Consider the following 16,219-nt stretch of genomic DNA (forward strand, 5'->3'; position numbering starts at 1 on the left):
GAGAGAGAGAGAGAGAGAGAGAGAGAGAGAGAAACACAGCACAGGGATGAGCTTGACCGCAGACAGATTAAGCTGACCACCACAACCACACTGACCACTTGTAAAAACACATGATTTTAAGTGTTTGTTTTTACTCCTCAGTGTGTTTTGTGTTCTCCTGTGTGTGTGTGTGTGTGTGTGTGTGTGTGTGTGTGACAAGAACACACACAGACACACACACACACACACACACACACACACACACACACACACACACACACACACACACTTATACCCTCCCTCATTACCTTAATTAAAGACCAATTTGACCTGTTAATTACGTAATTGTGACACAGCGGCGGTTGTAAACAGAGTGGGCGGCGATGACAGCTGCCCCGCCCCATCCTGCCCCGCCCCGCCCCGCCCCAGGAGAGGATGCAGGAGGCAGAGGATGCAGAAAGACACACGAGGATATAAGGAACCCACGAGCCACCAGGGAGAGAGAGTTCATCTACACATTGTATCAGAGAGTTAAACCTATCAGTATTATAGCAATGAGCACTGTGGGGAAAGAAAGAAAGGAAGGAAAGGGAGAATGGTAGCCCCAACACTCCCCCTTGCAGTTCCCATCTTCCCCTGACTACAGTAGGAAAGAAAGGAAAGAAAGGAAGAAAGGCAGCCCCCAACACTCCCTCTTGCAGCCCCATCCTCCCCTTCTTCAGGAAATGGTGGAAAATAACTAATACAAGAAACTCTCCCTGCATGACGCCTCTTCCTCCTCTGCTTCCTTCATGCATCAGTGACGGCTATTATGACCACTGACGGGGGAGCTTTACTATACTACTACTACTACTACTACTACTACTACTACTACTACTACTACTACTACAATTGCTACTGGGAATACTAACACTAAATCGATCATTGTACGGCCTGTCAATGGCTTGGTTGAGGGCGTTTTGTGTGCTCCATTCAAGGCCGTTTGTATTGTCCAGTCTAAAGGTATTGTCAGGTTATAGGGACGTTGAGTTATAATAATAATAATAAAAATAATGATAATAGTAATAATAGTAATAATGACAAAAGAAATTTCCCTCACTAACCCATCATCTTCTTTTACCTGAGAGAGAGAAGGAGGAAAAGGAGAACTAATGACGGAGGAGGGGAGAGAGGAGGAGGAAAAGGAGAACTAAAGACGGAGGAGGTGAGAGAGGAGGAGGAAAAGGAGAAGAGAAGGAGGAGGAAAAGGAGAAGAGAACTAATGACGGAGGAGGTGAGAGAGGAGGAGGAAAAGGAGAACTAAAGACGGAGGAGGTGAAAGAGGAGGAGGAAAAGGAGAACTAAAGACGGAGGAGGTGAGAGAGGAGGAGGAAAAGGAGAAGAGAAGGAGGAGGAAAAGGAGAAGAGAACTAATGACGGAGGAGGTAAGAGAGGAGGAGGAAAAGGAGAAGAGAACAACAAATGGATGAGGAAAGAATAAAAGCGAGCAGAGAAGAGATAAAGAAGGGGGCAAGTTAAGGGAGAAAGAGCGAGAGATGGAGAGATAGATAGAAAGATTATATTGGTATTTGATTTTACCTTTTTCCATTTAAATATAACATCGCTTGTCTGGTCTGCTTCCACACCTTGAGGACACGTAGCAAACAGGTAACGTCCTCTACAAAACACGTAACAAACAGGTATTAACGTCCTCTACAAAACACGTAACAAACAGGTAACGTCCTCTACAAAACACATAACAAACAGGTATTAACGTCCTCTACAAAACACATAACAAACAGGTATTAACGTCCTCTACAAAACACGTAACAAACAGGTATTAACGTCCTCTACAAAACACGTAACAAACAGGTATTAACGTCCTCTACAAAACACACAACAAACAGGTATTAACGTCCTCTACAAAACACACAACAAACAGGTATTAACGTCCTCTACAAAACACATAACAAACAGGTAACGTCCTCTACAAAACACGTAACAAACAGGTATTAACGTCCTCTACAAAACACGTAACAAACAGGTAACGTCCTCTACAAAACACACAACAAACAGGTATTAACGTCCTCTACAAAACACATAACAAACAGGTAACGTCCTCTACAAAACACATAACAAACAGGTATTAACGTCCTCTACAAAACACGTAACAAACAGGTATTAACGTCCTCTACAAAACACATAACAAACAGGTATTAACGTCCTCTACAAAACACACAACAAACAGGTATTAACGTCCTCTACAAAACACGTAACAAACAGGTATTAACGTCCTCTACAAAACACATAACAAACAGGTATTAACGTCCTCTACAAAACACATAACAAACAGGTATTAACGTCCTCTACAAAACACATAACAAACAGGTATTAACGTCCTCTACAAAACACACAACAAACAGGTAACGTCCTCTACAAAACACGTAACAAACAGGTATTAACGTCCTCTACAAAACACGTAACAAACAGGTATTAACGTCCTCTACAAAACACATAACAAACAGGTATTAACGTCCTCTACAAAACACACAACAAACAGGTAACGTCCTCTACAAAACACGTAACAAACAGGTATTAACGTCCTCTACAAAACACGTAACAAACAGGTAACGTCCTCTACAAAACACATAACAAACAGGTATTAACGTCCTCTACAAAACACACAACAAACAGGTAACGTCCTCTACAAAACACGTAACAAACAGGTATTAACGTCCTCTACAAAACACGTAACAAACAGGTAACATCCTCTACAAAACACGTAACAAACAGGTATTAACGTCCTCTACAAAACACGTAACAAACAGGCAACGTCCTCTACAAAACACGTAACAAACAGGCAACGTCCTCTACAAAACACGTAACAAACAGGCAACGTCCTCTACAAAACACGTAACAAACAGGTATTAACGTCCTCTACAAAACACGTAACAAACAGGTATTAACGTCCTCTACAAAACACGTAACAAACAGGCAACGTCCTCTACAAAACACGTAACAAACAGGTATTAACGTCCTCTACAAAACACGTAACAAACAGGCAACGTCCTCTACAAAACACGTAACAAACAGGTATTAACGTCCTCTACAAAACACGTAACAAACAGGTATTAACGTCCTCTACAAAACACGTAACAAACAGGTAACATCCTCTACAAAACACGTAACAAACAGGTAACGTCCTCTACAAAATTAATTAACTATTTTCACCTGCGCCTCCTCCTCCTCCTTACAGACTGATTATATTATTACTTATCCTTTTCTTTATACATACTTTAAAACAACATCTCACGTCTGGTCTGCTGTCAAACTCTATAAAGGTGCAAATTAAACAGGTAACATCCGCTACCCATCATCTTCCATCACCTGTGCATCCTCCTCATTAAAGATTGCTTGTTATTATTATTTATTTTTCCTTCCTTCCGCGCGAACACACTCTGGCACGTCTGGTTTCGCGGTATTATAATCTGCATATTGATGGACGTGACGGCGCGGCATGAATATCAAATCAGCCGATGAGCGATCCTGCAGGCGGAAGGAGGAGGAGGAGGAGGAGAGAAGAGAGCCGAAGGAAGTGGAGAAACGCGAAGGAAGAGGAAAGGGGAGCATGAAGTGAAGCAAGAGGAGCAAAGAGGTAAGTGATGAAGAGGAAAGGGAATTAATAACGTGATATGGAGGAACATGAGCAGAGAAATAAGGTAGAAGAGGAGGAAGAGGAAGAAGGAAGAGGAACACGAGGAGAATTAACAGGAGTAGAGGAAAGAGTAAAAGAAAGAGGAGGAATGGGGAAGAGGAGCATAAAGAGGAGGAAGAGAAGCAGAGAAATGAGACAAAGGAGGAGGAGGAAGAGAAAAGAGGAGCATGAAGAAGAACAGGAGCTGAGAGAAGAAGAGCCAGGGGAAGAGGAAGAGGAAGAAGAGCATGAAGAGGAAGAGGAAGAACAGACAGGACCCAAAGGAGGTGGAGGAAGAGAAAAGAGGAGTAAAGTTCTTGTGTGCTTAAATCATTTTTTTGTTCCGCTTTGTCCCGTTTTCTATATGCCTCGGTTTTTTATGCTAAACTAACCCTCATTTATTATCTTATTTCTTATTTAAAACCACCTCCCTTCTACTCCTTCTCCTTCTCCTTCCTTTATCATTTTTCTTCGCTTCCCTCTCCATCGACTTCCCTCCTCCATTCCACTCCTTCCCATGCCCTTTTCTCTTCCAGCATTCCCTTCCCCTTTTCTTCATCCCTTCCTCTTCTTTCCTTCCTCTCCTCCACCTCCTCACCACCTCCATTTGCCTCCTTCCAACACCTCTCATCCCTTCTTTCCTTTCTTTTCTCTTTCCTTTCTCCCCATGACTAATTTTCCCTCTACCTCCTCTCTACTCCTTCTTCTCTCTCTCCACTTTCCAATTTTCATCCCTTTTTTCCTTTCTTTTCTCCATTTCTCTCTTTCCCACATCCCTCTTTTTCTTCAACTCCTCTCTTTTTACCCTTCCTTCCCTCTCTCCTTTCCACCTCCCATCCCCTCTTTCCTTTCTTTTCTTCCTTGCTTTCTTTCCCACATCCCTCTTTTTCTTCATCTCCTCTCTTTTTACCCCTTTCCACCTCCCATCCCCTCTTTCCTTTCTTTTCTCCCTTTCTCTTTTTCCTGCAACCGCCTTTTCCTTCACCTCCTCTCTCTTTACCCCTCCTCCTTCCCTCACTCCTTCCCACCTCTCATCCCTTCTCTCCTTTCTTTTCTCCCTTTCTTTCCTCCTCACTGACATTTTTTCCATCACCGACTCTCTCAGTATCCCTCTTCCTTCCCTCACTTCTTCCTATCTCTCACCCCCTCTTTCCTTTCTTTACTCCTTTTCATTCCTCTCTACCTCAACCTCCTCTCAACCAATCCCTCCCTCCCAGTTAACCCTTCTAAGTGTCGGGTGTCGCCCCCACACACGCACGCGGCCTCCCAACACGTGACCGGGAGCCAAACAAGGACATTATGACGCAAACGACTGAGAGGTGAGGAAACTCCGGCGGCGGGAAACTCGTGAATTTGCGGTGATGGTAATTATGGAGGAAGGACTCGATTTTGTGTTTATTTGCTCCCCTTGTTAAACTTCACTTGTCTCTCCTCCTCCTTCTTCAGCCTTTGCAAGCATTCAGATAAAAAGGATGGAGGTAAAAGGAAAGGGAGGAAAGAAAAGAAAGAAAGGATGAGAGGTGGAATGGAGAATGGGAAGGAGGAGGGTATCAGGACATCTCTCCTCCCGAAACTGACCCGCTCTTTCGGCCACCTCTTTGGATTATTTTTAGGAGCAGCGAGTAGCGGGCTTTATGTTATTATTGTTTCCTTTTTTGTGCCCTTGAGCTGTCTCCTTTGTTGTAAAAGAGAGAGAGAGAGAGAGAGAGAGAGAGAGAGAGAGAGAGAGAGAGAGAGAGAGAAAGCCGTGCAGGAAAAAATATTGTGGAGAGGAGGGAAAAGGGAGAAGGGTAATTTGAGGGAAAGACACGTTATTTTCTTATTTACTCACTAAGTTCACCTCCACTCCCCTCTCCCCTCGCCTGTTATCTCTCTTCAGTCTCTATAACTATTCAGTCAGAAGAGGATTGAGATAGAAAAGAGATTAAACTAAAAAAGAGGTGATAATTATAGAGGAAGGATTCGCTTTTTTCTTTATTTACTCCCCTCTCCCCTCGTCTGTTATCTCTTCAATCTCCACAACTATTCAGTCAGAAGAGGATTGAGATAGAAAAGAGATTAAACTAAAAAAAAGTTATAATTATGGAGGAAAGATTCGCTTTTTTCTTTATTTCTCCCATAGTTCACCTTCCGAGTGTGAAAAACTCTCTGGCATTTGTGGGCATGGTAATAAAGGTGAAGGGTCTTGCAATTAACCCTCTCACCCATACAAAAAAAAAAAAAAGGTAAATAAATAGTATAGTTTCCCCTTCAATTATCCTTTTTTTTTTTTTTGCGATCGTTAGTTTGTGTTGCTATTTTTTTGCGCAGTGACCCCCTTCGTTCACCTGCTGTCGCCACGGAAATATATTGTGTTCCTGTAGTATAATGTTGTTTCCCCTTCACCAGGCGGTTCTCTTTTATGACTGGGTTGTTGCGTTACGTATTTACCGAACCCTCGCCAACTGAAGAATTAGTAATGAATGGCAAGCTTAGCACAACTCAACTCAGGGTTTGAAATAAAGGCAATGTAAAAGAAGAAGGATGAGAAACAAAAGTGATGAAGGAATATAAGATGATAAGGATGATGAAGAAGAAGAAGAAGAAGAAGAAGAAGAAGAAGAAGAAGAAGGAAAAAGGAGGAAAAAGAAGAAAAAGGAAAAAGAAGAAGAAATAAAAAATTCACGGATTATCACAAACTTAAGAATTACTAACAGAAAGCAAGTCCATCGCAACAAAGGTCAGGAGATGAAAGGAAAATTAAAATAAAGGAAGGAACGAGATAAAAGCGACATAAAAAAAAACTTACCCCCCTCCTCCCCCGCTAAAAGAAAGCTGTGAGGAAGTCCAGTGAGGCACAGCGACACGCGGGGGGCAGCGAGAGGCCTTCCAGGAACCATCTCGTTAGGACAATGAAGGAGAGACAACAGACAGACACCCGAGAGAGTCCAAGAAGGGCCTGAGAGAGGATGAGGGTCAGGGGCAGCGGGGAAGACTAGGAAATGCCAGGAAGAGATTCGTCGTATTATAAGACATTCCGTCGTCCAAAACCACATATTAGACAAGGCTTTCGTAGGAGTTTTAAGCATTTCCAGTAGTAGTTTTATGGCCCTGGTGGCAGTTTGACCCTTCCTCTGTACCATGAACCTGAAGAAACACTCTTTAGAACCCGCCTGACCCCCTCTTTGACCTTTAGAAATAGATGATATGGGAAGCAAACGTGTCTGCCTGAAGAAACAATCATTAGAACCCAACTGACAACCTTTGACCTTTAGAAATAGCTGATGTGAGAAGCGAGTGTCTTAAAATACGAGCCTACTTTGGTTGGTATTGTTAGACACCTCCGCTAATCACATCAGCTATTTATAACGGTCAAAGAGGGGGTCAGTTGGGTTCTAATGGTTGTCTCTTCAGGTTCATGTTACAGAAGAAGGGTCAAACTACCACCAGGGTCATAAAACTACTCCTGAAAATGCCCACAACTCATACGAAAGTCTTGTCAAATATGTGTTTCTTTAGGTTCACGGTACAGAGGGTCAAACTACCACCAGGGCCATACAACTACTCATGGAAATGCCCACAACTCATAAGAAAGTCTTGTCAAATATGTGTTTCTTTAGGTTCACGGTACAGAGGAAGGGTCAAACTACCACCAGGGCCATACAACTACTCATGGAAATGCCCACAACTCATAAGAAAGTCTTGTCAAATATGTGTTCTTGGGCTGCGAAATGTCTTATAATACGACCCAACGTGTAACAACATTCTTTCCTCTGTTTGTCCTCCTGCCTACGACTTGAACTCTTTCAGGAGGGGATATCCAGACACCTCTCCATGCGATATTAAACTCTTTTGGCCACTCATTTCTATTTTGTATTATAGGAACAGTGCTTAGCGGGAATTCTGTTTTGTTTATGTTTTTGTCCTTGAGCTGTTTACTATAAGAAAAAAAAGTGAGTCTGAAAAAGTACCAAAAAGTGTCAATAATCACCAAAAAGTGCCAGAAAGAACAAGAAAATGATAGGGAGGGCCAGAATAGTGTAAAACAGTGAGAAAAAGTACCAGATGATGCCTAAGAGTACAATAAAGTGTTAGCGCGGACATGAGAAGGTGCAGAAAGTGAAAAAAAAAGTGGCTGAGAGATAACATAAGTGGCTGGGAGATAACATAAGTGGCTGGGAGATAACATAAGTGGCTGGGAGATAACATAAGTGGCTAGGAGATAACATAAGTGGCTAGGAGATAACATAAGTGGCTGAGAGATAACATAAGTGGCTGAGAGATATCATAAGTGGCTGAGAGATAACATAAGTGGCTGAGAGATAACATAAGTGGCTAGGAGATAACATAAGTGGCTAGGAGATAATATAAGTGGCTGAGAGATAACATAAGTGGCTGAGAGATATCATAAGTGGCTGAGAGATAACATAAGTGGCTGAGAGATAACATAAGTGGCTGAGAGATATCATAAGTGGCTGAGAGATAACATAAGTGGCTGAGAGATAACATAAGTGGCTAGGAGATAACATAAGTGGCTGGGAGATAACATAAGTGGCTGAGAGATAACATAAGTGGCTGAGAGATAACATAAGTGGCTAGGAGATAACATAAGTGGCTGAGAGATAACATAAGTGGCTGAGAAATATCATAAGTGGCTGAGAGATAACATAAGTGGCTAGGAGATAACATAAGTGGCTGAGAGATAACATAAGTAGCTAGGAGATAACATAAGTGGCTGAGATAACATAAGTGGCTGAGAGATAACATAAGTGGCTGAGAGATAACATAAGTGGCTGAGAGATAACATAAGTGGCTAGGAGATAACATAAGTGGCTGGGAGATAACATAAGTGGCTGGGAGATAACATAAGTGGCTGGGAGATAACATAAGTGGCTAGGAGATAACATAAGTGGCTAGGAGATAACATAAGTGGCTGGGAGATAGTTTAAGTGGCAGGGAGGTAATATAAGTGCCTGGGAGATCATATAAGAGCCAGGGTGATTATATAAATGCCTGGGAGTGTTTCTAGAGGATGTTGGAAGAGCAATCAACGGAGGAAGTGTTAATATAGAGTGTTAATATAGAGTGACCAGCCTGAGATTCGAAGTGAAGCTCGTGTATACGTAACAGAAGACCGCCTCCAGAGCAGCGGCGCACGGCAGCTTTAGGCCGCCCGCAGCCCCCAAGAAGTATCACCTCCCAGCTAACAACAAAGTTAAGACACTTAAGCGATAACTAATGGCCAGACTGCTGCTTTTTTACCTCCTCCTCCTCCTCCTCCTCCTCCTCCTCCTCCTCCTCTTTCCCCTAAACTCTAATTACTGTTCCTTCACCTTATTAAATCACCATCTTTTCCTCTCGTCCGGCCATTCCGTAACACTCACCTTCCACCCTTCCTCCCTTTGTCTGTCTATAATTCCCTTACTTTCCCCTTCCCCCTTCTCCTCCATCCCTCCCTCCCTTTCACTCCTACTTCCGTTCCCCCCTTACTTCTCTCCCTCTTCTACCTCTCCCCTCCATCCCTCTTCGCCTTTTTCCCTACTTCACTTCCCAATTCCATCTTTTCTCACCCTTCCTTCTTCCCTCTCTCCCCTCTCCCTCCTTATAACTCCTACTCCCCTTCCCCCTTCCTTCTCTCTCTACTTCTTTCACCTTTCTACTTCATCCCTCTGTTCCATCCACTCTTCTCCCTTCTCCCCATTCCCTCCCTTCTCACACTACCTCCTTCCTCCTCTCCCCTCTCCCTCCCTTTCCTCCCCATATCTCATTCCTTCACCTCCCTCTTACCTCTCTCCTCCATCCCTCTGTCCCTTTCCTCCCTTTTTTTCCTCCCTCATTCCCTCCTGCCCCCTCCTCCTCCTCCTCCCTCTCCCTTCATCGCGTGCTCATTCTCTTCACGCCGAAGGATCAAAAGGAATTACGCTGATGATCCTTTTTGCGCCGCCACTATAATTCTCTTCCGAGGAAATCAAGTTCCTTTCACACGCACAGAGGAACGGCGCCCCCCTTGCCTGGTCCTAAACACCGCGGCTAAACACCACCCGGCTACGCTTAACCGCCACACACAGGTAGACTCGCCTCGGAAATGGCCCGATAAACCACTCACGAACACCTTGATAACTATACGCAGGTGTCGGGAAATTCACCTCAGAAATTACTTGATAACTCACTCGCGAATACTTTTATCGCTATACGCAGTTGAGGAAGAGAATATTCACCTCAGGAGTGCTAAGATATCTAATTGCACTAGACAGGTTACTATATAATTCACCTCAGAAAATACTTGATAACTCACTCGCGAATACTTTTATCGCTATACGCAGTTGAGGAAGAGAATATTCACCTCAGGAATGCTAAGATATCTAATTACACTAGACAGGTTACTATATAATTCACCTCAGAAATTACTTGATAACTCACTCGCGAATACTTTTATCACCATACGCAGTTGAGGAAGAGGATTCGCCTCAGGAATGCAAAAACAACTCGTTAACTACACAGGTGACGGTAAATTGACCTCAGAAATGACCTGATAACTCAATCGAGAAAGCTTTAATCACTCTACGTAGGTGAGGAAAAATACTGACCTCAGGAATTCCAAAAAAATCACACAGGAAAAGTTTAATCGCTATACCACACAGGTGACGATAAAATGACCTCAGAAATTACTTGATAACTCACTCACGGAAAAGAAAAAAAAATACCATACGCAAGAGACTAAAATATCGCCTTGTAAACAACTTCATAATTCACGAAAATCCCAACCACAGTAGGTACTTACGTGGGGAAAAATCACCTCAGAAATTACCTGATAACTCACACACTCACAAAAAAAAACTACATTGCACATATGAGAGTAAATTCACCTTAAAAATTACCTGATAACTCACACAAAAAAACTACTTGGCACAGATGAGAGTAAATTCACCTTAGAAATTACCCGATAACTCACAAAAAAATAAAATAAACACTGCACAGGTAATAGTAAATTCACCTCAGAAATTACCTGATAACTCACACACACAAAAAAAACTACTTTGCACAGATGAGAGTAAGTTTACCTTAGAAATTACCCGATAACTCACAAAAAAATAAAATAAACACTGCACAGGTAAGAGTAAATTCACCTTAGAAATTACCTGATAACTCACAAAAAAAATAAACACTGCACAGGTAAGAGTAAATTCACCTTAGAAATTACCTGATAACTCACAAAAAAAATAAACACTGCACAGGTAAGAGTAAATTCACCTGAGAAATTACCTGATAACTCACAAAAAAAATAAACACTGCACAGGTAAGAGTAAATTCACCTTAGAAATTACCTGATAACTCACAAAAAAAAAAAAAAATGCACAGGCAGGAGTAAATTCACCTGAGAAATTACCTGATAACTCACTCACGGAAGCACAAATTCACCTAGGCAATAGAAGATAAAGGTTAGACTCACCTGGCGGACTGTGTTACAACCTGATTATTCTTAGGAGCCCAGAGAAAGGAGCAGTAAGTAGCGGGCTTTTTTTTTTTTTTTCATTATTGTTTTTTTTTACGCCCTTGCACTGTCTCCTCTGCTGTAAAAAAAAAAAAAAAAAAAAGAAGAAGAAGAAGAAAAAAAGGACATGGAAACACCTGCACACACCTGGGAGCTCGTTGAATTAAATATTTCCTTCTGTAGTTTAGTAGGTCTGTTCTTCCTATGTATTCCTATGTATCTCTTCCTTCTGTTTCTCCTTATCTTACACCTATTAGCCTGTCTTCCTCCGGTCTGCCTGTCTTCCTTCTGCCTGTTTGTCCTTCTCCTTTTGTCTGCCTACCTTTCTCTTATCTGCCTGTATTCTTCCTGCTTGTCTTACTGCTAATTCGTCCGCCTCTCTTCCTCCTACTTATTGCCTCCCGCCCCTTCCCGGTATAAGAGTCAAGGCGCCACGATAGCTACACCTGATCTCTTTTTGACAAGCCTCTCTCTCTCTCTCTCTCTCTCTCTCTCTCTCTCTCTCAAGACACTCCCCGATGTGTTTTCCTCCTTTCTTCTTTTCTCTCCGTATACTCCTCTTCCCCCAACACTCCTCAGTATACTTCCATCCCCTTTTCCTCTTTTCTCTTTTCTCGTCTCCTTCCACTCCGATCTGATATTTTAAGTTGTTTAGCAAATTAAAAATGGGTCAAGCTGGGATTTTTCAGTCACCGCCGAGTAGCCATATGCTGCCCTGAAGGCCACCCATCAAGAGGATCAAAGATGAGCTCCAGGGGGCAGCGTGAGTCAAGTAAGATGGCGCCACTATAAACATAATGATAATAATAATAATAATAATAATAATACAAAATCATTCTAATAGCAGATAATTTAAAGCTTGTAAATCAGTCGAGCATTAACACACACACACACACACACACACACACACACACACACACACACACACACACACACACAGGAAAAGGAAAAGTTGGATAAATGTAGATACGGAGACGAGACCACACGAGCGTAAAGCCCAGGCCCTGCAAAACTACAACTAGGTAAATACAACTAGGTAAACACACACACACACACACACACACACACACACACACACACACACACACACACACTCCTGTACGAATCCCTTACACCTCTGGGAAGCCTGACACACCTGTACTCACCTGTATAGTCTCCTGGGCCGTGTACTTCCTGCCCGCCTTGCCGGCCCCTGGGGCGTCCATCCTCCCCTGGACATCCTACGTGGCCTCCCTCAGCCTTCCATGGCCACGGGGCACGCACACCTGGAACGCACAAATACACGCAGTTTAGAAAACATATACAGTTAAGTGTGTAGAGACGAAACAAGAAATGTGCATCAGAAAATCCTAGAAAACCGTTTGTTAATACTCTATTCGGAAACTTTTCTCTTTTCTTTTCTTTCTTTTTTGTTTTGCCTTTGAGTGCTTTACCTGGTGTACAAAAATTATGACTGCGAGGACACACACACACACACACACACACACACACACACACACACACACACACACACACACACATTAGTAAAAGTTTTTAGTGCACACGGGAGTAGTTCGGGCGACTATATGATTCCCTTAACCTTAATCCTCCTTCCCCAGTCCCTAGGAAGATTAAACTCTCTTGAGGTATTGCCACAGGGAGTTGGATCCTTTACATCCTTTGACAGTCACGAAGCGGAGGAAGAATCAGTGTGTAGTAACAGTCTCTCTCTCTCTCTCTCTCTCTCTCTCTCACACACACACCATCATTATCTCCAGAACAACATCAACATTTTTCTTTCACAGTAATCTCGGTGTCGTGAAAATAAGTCATTAAAATTATACTGGAATGCTATTTTTCTTTCTTTTTAGACAAGGGGCGCTTCCTACATACCATTCTTCCCCCCCGCCCCCCCCCCAGCCCTCCCCTAACCCTTTCAGAAACCCACCTAACCCTACCCATTCTGTCTTCCCCTCCTCTAAAAGGCTATATATATACTCCCCTGCCTCCCCTTCCTTCCCTCCCCTCCCCACTCGTCTTCCCACCCACTCACTCCCTTCTTCCGATCCCATCACCGCTGTAACTCAATTCTCCCTAACCAGTTCCTTTCCATCACTGTGTATGTGTGTGTGTGTGTGTGTGTGTGTGTGTGTGTGTGTTCATTAAGGGTAATAAATCAAGATGGGTGGATTTCATATGTCTTAGGTTCAGGACGAATTACCTAACACACACACACACACACACACACACACACACACACACACATACATACACACACCATTTCACTCCCACACTTTACTCTTTCCCTCCCTTACCCAAACACCCTACCTCTCACCCTCCCTATCATCACCCTTCCCTCTTGCACCCCCGCGCTTTCAACCTCACCACCATCTACCTTCACCACCTTCTACCTACCCCCTTCCCCCCTTCCAACCTCCTCCCCCCTTTCCATCCCCCCCACCCCCTTTCACCCCAACCCCATACATAATTATCATTCCCTTCCTTTCAACCTCACCCCTTCTGCCTTCACCACCTTCTACCTACCCCCTTCCCCCTTCCAACCTGCTCCCCCCTTTCCATCCCCCCCATCCCATACATTATTTTTCCCTTCCATTCAACCTCACCCCTTCTGCCTTCACCACCACCTACCTATCCCCCTTCCCATCAAGCACCCGCACCCCTTTTCACCTCCACCCCGCTTCACCCCCATACCCCATACACTATTTTTTTCCCGGTCATTCTCACGCAAATTACAACACAGCCGGGCGCCGCGTTTGTCATGCCACGAGACGAGATGTTTACCGGAAGCCATCGCGTCCCGAACCTGTAATAAACGGTCATACGTCAGGAGTGGCGACTGGTAACTGACCCCCCTCCCCCCCTCCCCCCTCACCCTTCCTCTCTCTCGAGCTCGCTGCCTGCCTGTACAAGTAATATACACGTCTTATATACTTGTTTTTGTTCTTTTTTTGTGTGTGTGTAGTGGTGGTAGTGGTGGTGGTGGTAATGGCAATGGTGATGGTGGTGTTTCTACTACTACTACTACTACTACTACTACTACTACTACTACTACTACTACTACTACTACTACCTCCAAACAAATCACACTCTAGCAATCATTTTTCACACACACACACACACACACACAATCCATCACTGCCCATCACGCACACACTATCATCCCTCATCACCACCACCATCATCATCACCATCACCACCACCACCACCGCCGCCATGACAGTTACGGTGTTATGTATTCATGAGTCTGTCACCGCCCATCATTAGCTCCTCATATGAGTCCGCCTTTTTTACGGGACTTTAATTACCTATACGTTCCCCGATCATTAATTTGGGCAGGTATAAATAAATAGACAGAGTGCATACGCGTTGATGAGTGTGAGTTGCAAATTGTGTGTTGTGTATATGCGTCCGGGTGTGTGATGCGGGGGGGGGGGGTTATGTGTGGTCGTGGAGGGGTGGGGAATGGGGGGTTCTGGGGGGGGAGGGCTGGATGGGGGAGCTGTTTTAAGTGTATAAGTTAATTGCTCGTTTATTATTGTTTTGCTGTTGGTGAAGTATTGGTGGCGGTGGTAGTAGTAGTAGTAGTAGTAGTAGTAGTAGTAGTAGTAGTAGTAGTAGTAGTAGTGGAAGTATCATCAGTAATAGCAACAGTAATAATAAGAACAATAGAAAACAAGAAAACGGAGAACAAGAAGACGAGAACAAGCAGAATAAAGCAAAGAGGATGAACAAGAGCAAGAACAAAAAGAAAGAAAAGAAAACAAGATCAAGAACATGTAGAAAACAGATAGAAGAACAACAGAAAGAAGAAGAAGAAGAAGAAGAAGAAGAAGAAAAGAAGAAGAAGAAGCGCCTAATACCTCATTAAGATAATATTATGTCAAGTAACACATCAGATTAATTATTCTTTGTGTTTTACCTCTTCCTCTTCCTTCCTTCCTTCCTCCAACCCTTCCTTTCCCCTCCCTTTCCCTCACTTCTTTCCTACCTCCTCTTCATCTCCATCCCTCTCTCCCGTTCTCTCTCTGACTCTTCCATTTCTCCAGTTTCTCCTTTCTCTACCCTTCCTACCCCCCCCCCACCCCCCCTTTCCATGCTCTTTCATCTTTCTCTTCCTCCTCCCTCCCTCCCTCCCTCCCATATCTCTTCATTCTCTCTCCCCCACTGCTCCTGTCTCCTCCATTCCTCCGCTCTCTCCTTTCTCAACCCTTCCTTCCCCTTCCCATGCTCTCTTATATCTTCCCCCTCCTCTCCCTCTCTCCTTCCCATCTCTCTTTCCTGCCTCTCCTTCCCTCCCAGTCTCCTCCATTCCTTCGTTTTCTCCTTTTTATCTCAGTCTTCTTCCCTCCTCCCATCCTCCCTTTTTTTTTCCTTTGCCTCCTTCTCTCTTCCTCCCATATGTCTTCCCTCTCCCTTTCTCCCATTCTCTCCCTGTCTCCTCCATTCCTTCGTTTTCTCCTCTTATCTCAGTCTTCTTTACTCCTCCCATCCTCCTTTTTTTCTTCTTTTGCCTCCTCCTCTCTTCCTCCCATATGTCTTCCTTCTCCCTCTCTCCCATTCTCTCCCTGTCTCCTCCATTCCTCCGTCCTCTCCTTCTCCTCCTCCTCCTATCTCAACCTTTCTTCCCCTCCACAAATTCTGGCTAATCCCCCGAAAGCCAAGACATGTAACCTTCTTAGATGGAAGCATTACCCTCGCCCTCACCCCTTCCTCCCCTCACCTTCCCCCCCTCCTCCCCTCGTCCTCCCTCACCCATCTCCTCCCAGCCACCCACTCACTAATATGCTACCACCCCATCCTCCCCCTTCTCACCCCTTCACCCTACTCATCTTTCCAACCCTCACCCCCCCCAGCCACAAATCACAATCTCCCCCCCCCCCCCCGCCCCTCCAGCTCTTTCCGGGATGGTTCTGGCTGGCAATCACGAGTCTAGCATGTAATTAGACCATGGGTGAATGACACACACACACACACACACACACACACACACACACACATCATCTTTTACCTAACGTGGAATAAGTTCATGTACTACCACTCAATCGAACTTACTTATAACACTTAATTTTCTTTACTTAAATTTCAACGCCACACCT

Source organism: Eriocheir sinensis, chromosome 33, assembly GCF_024679095.1.
Source record: "Eriocheir sinensis breed Jianghai 21 chromosome 33, ASM2467909v1, whole genome shotgun sequence".
Taxonomy (NCBI): Eukaryota; Metazoa; Arthropoda; class Malacostraca; order Decapoda; family Varunidae; genus Eriocheir; species Eriocheir sinensis.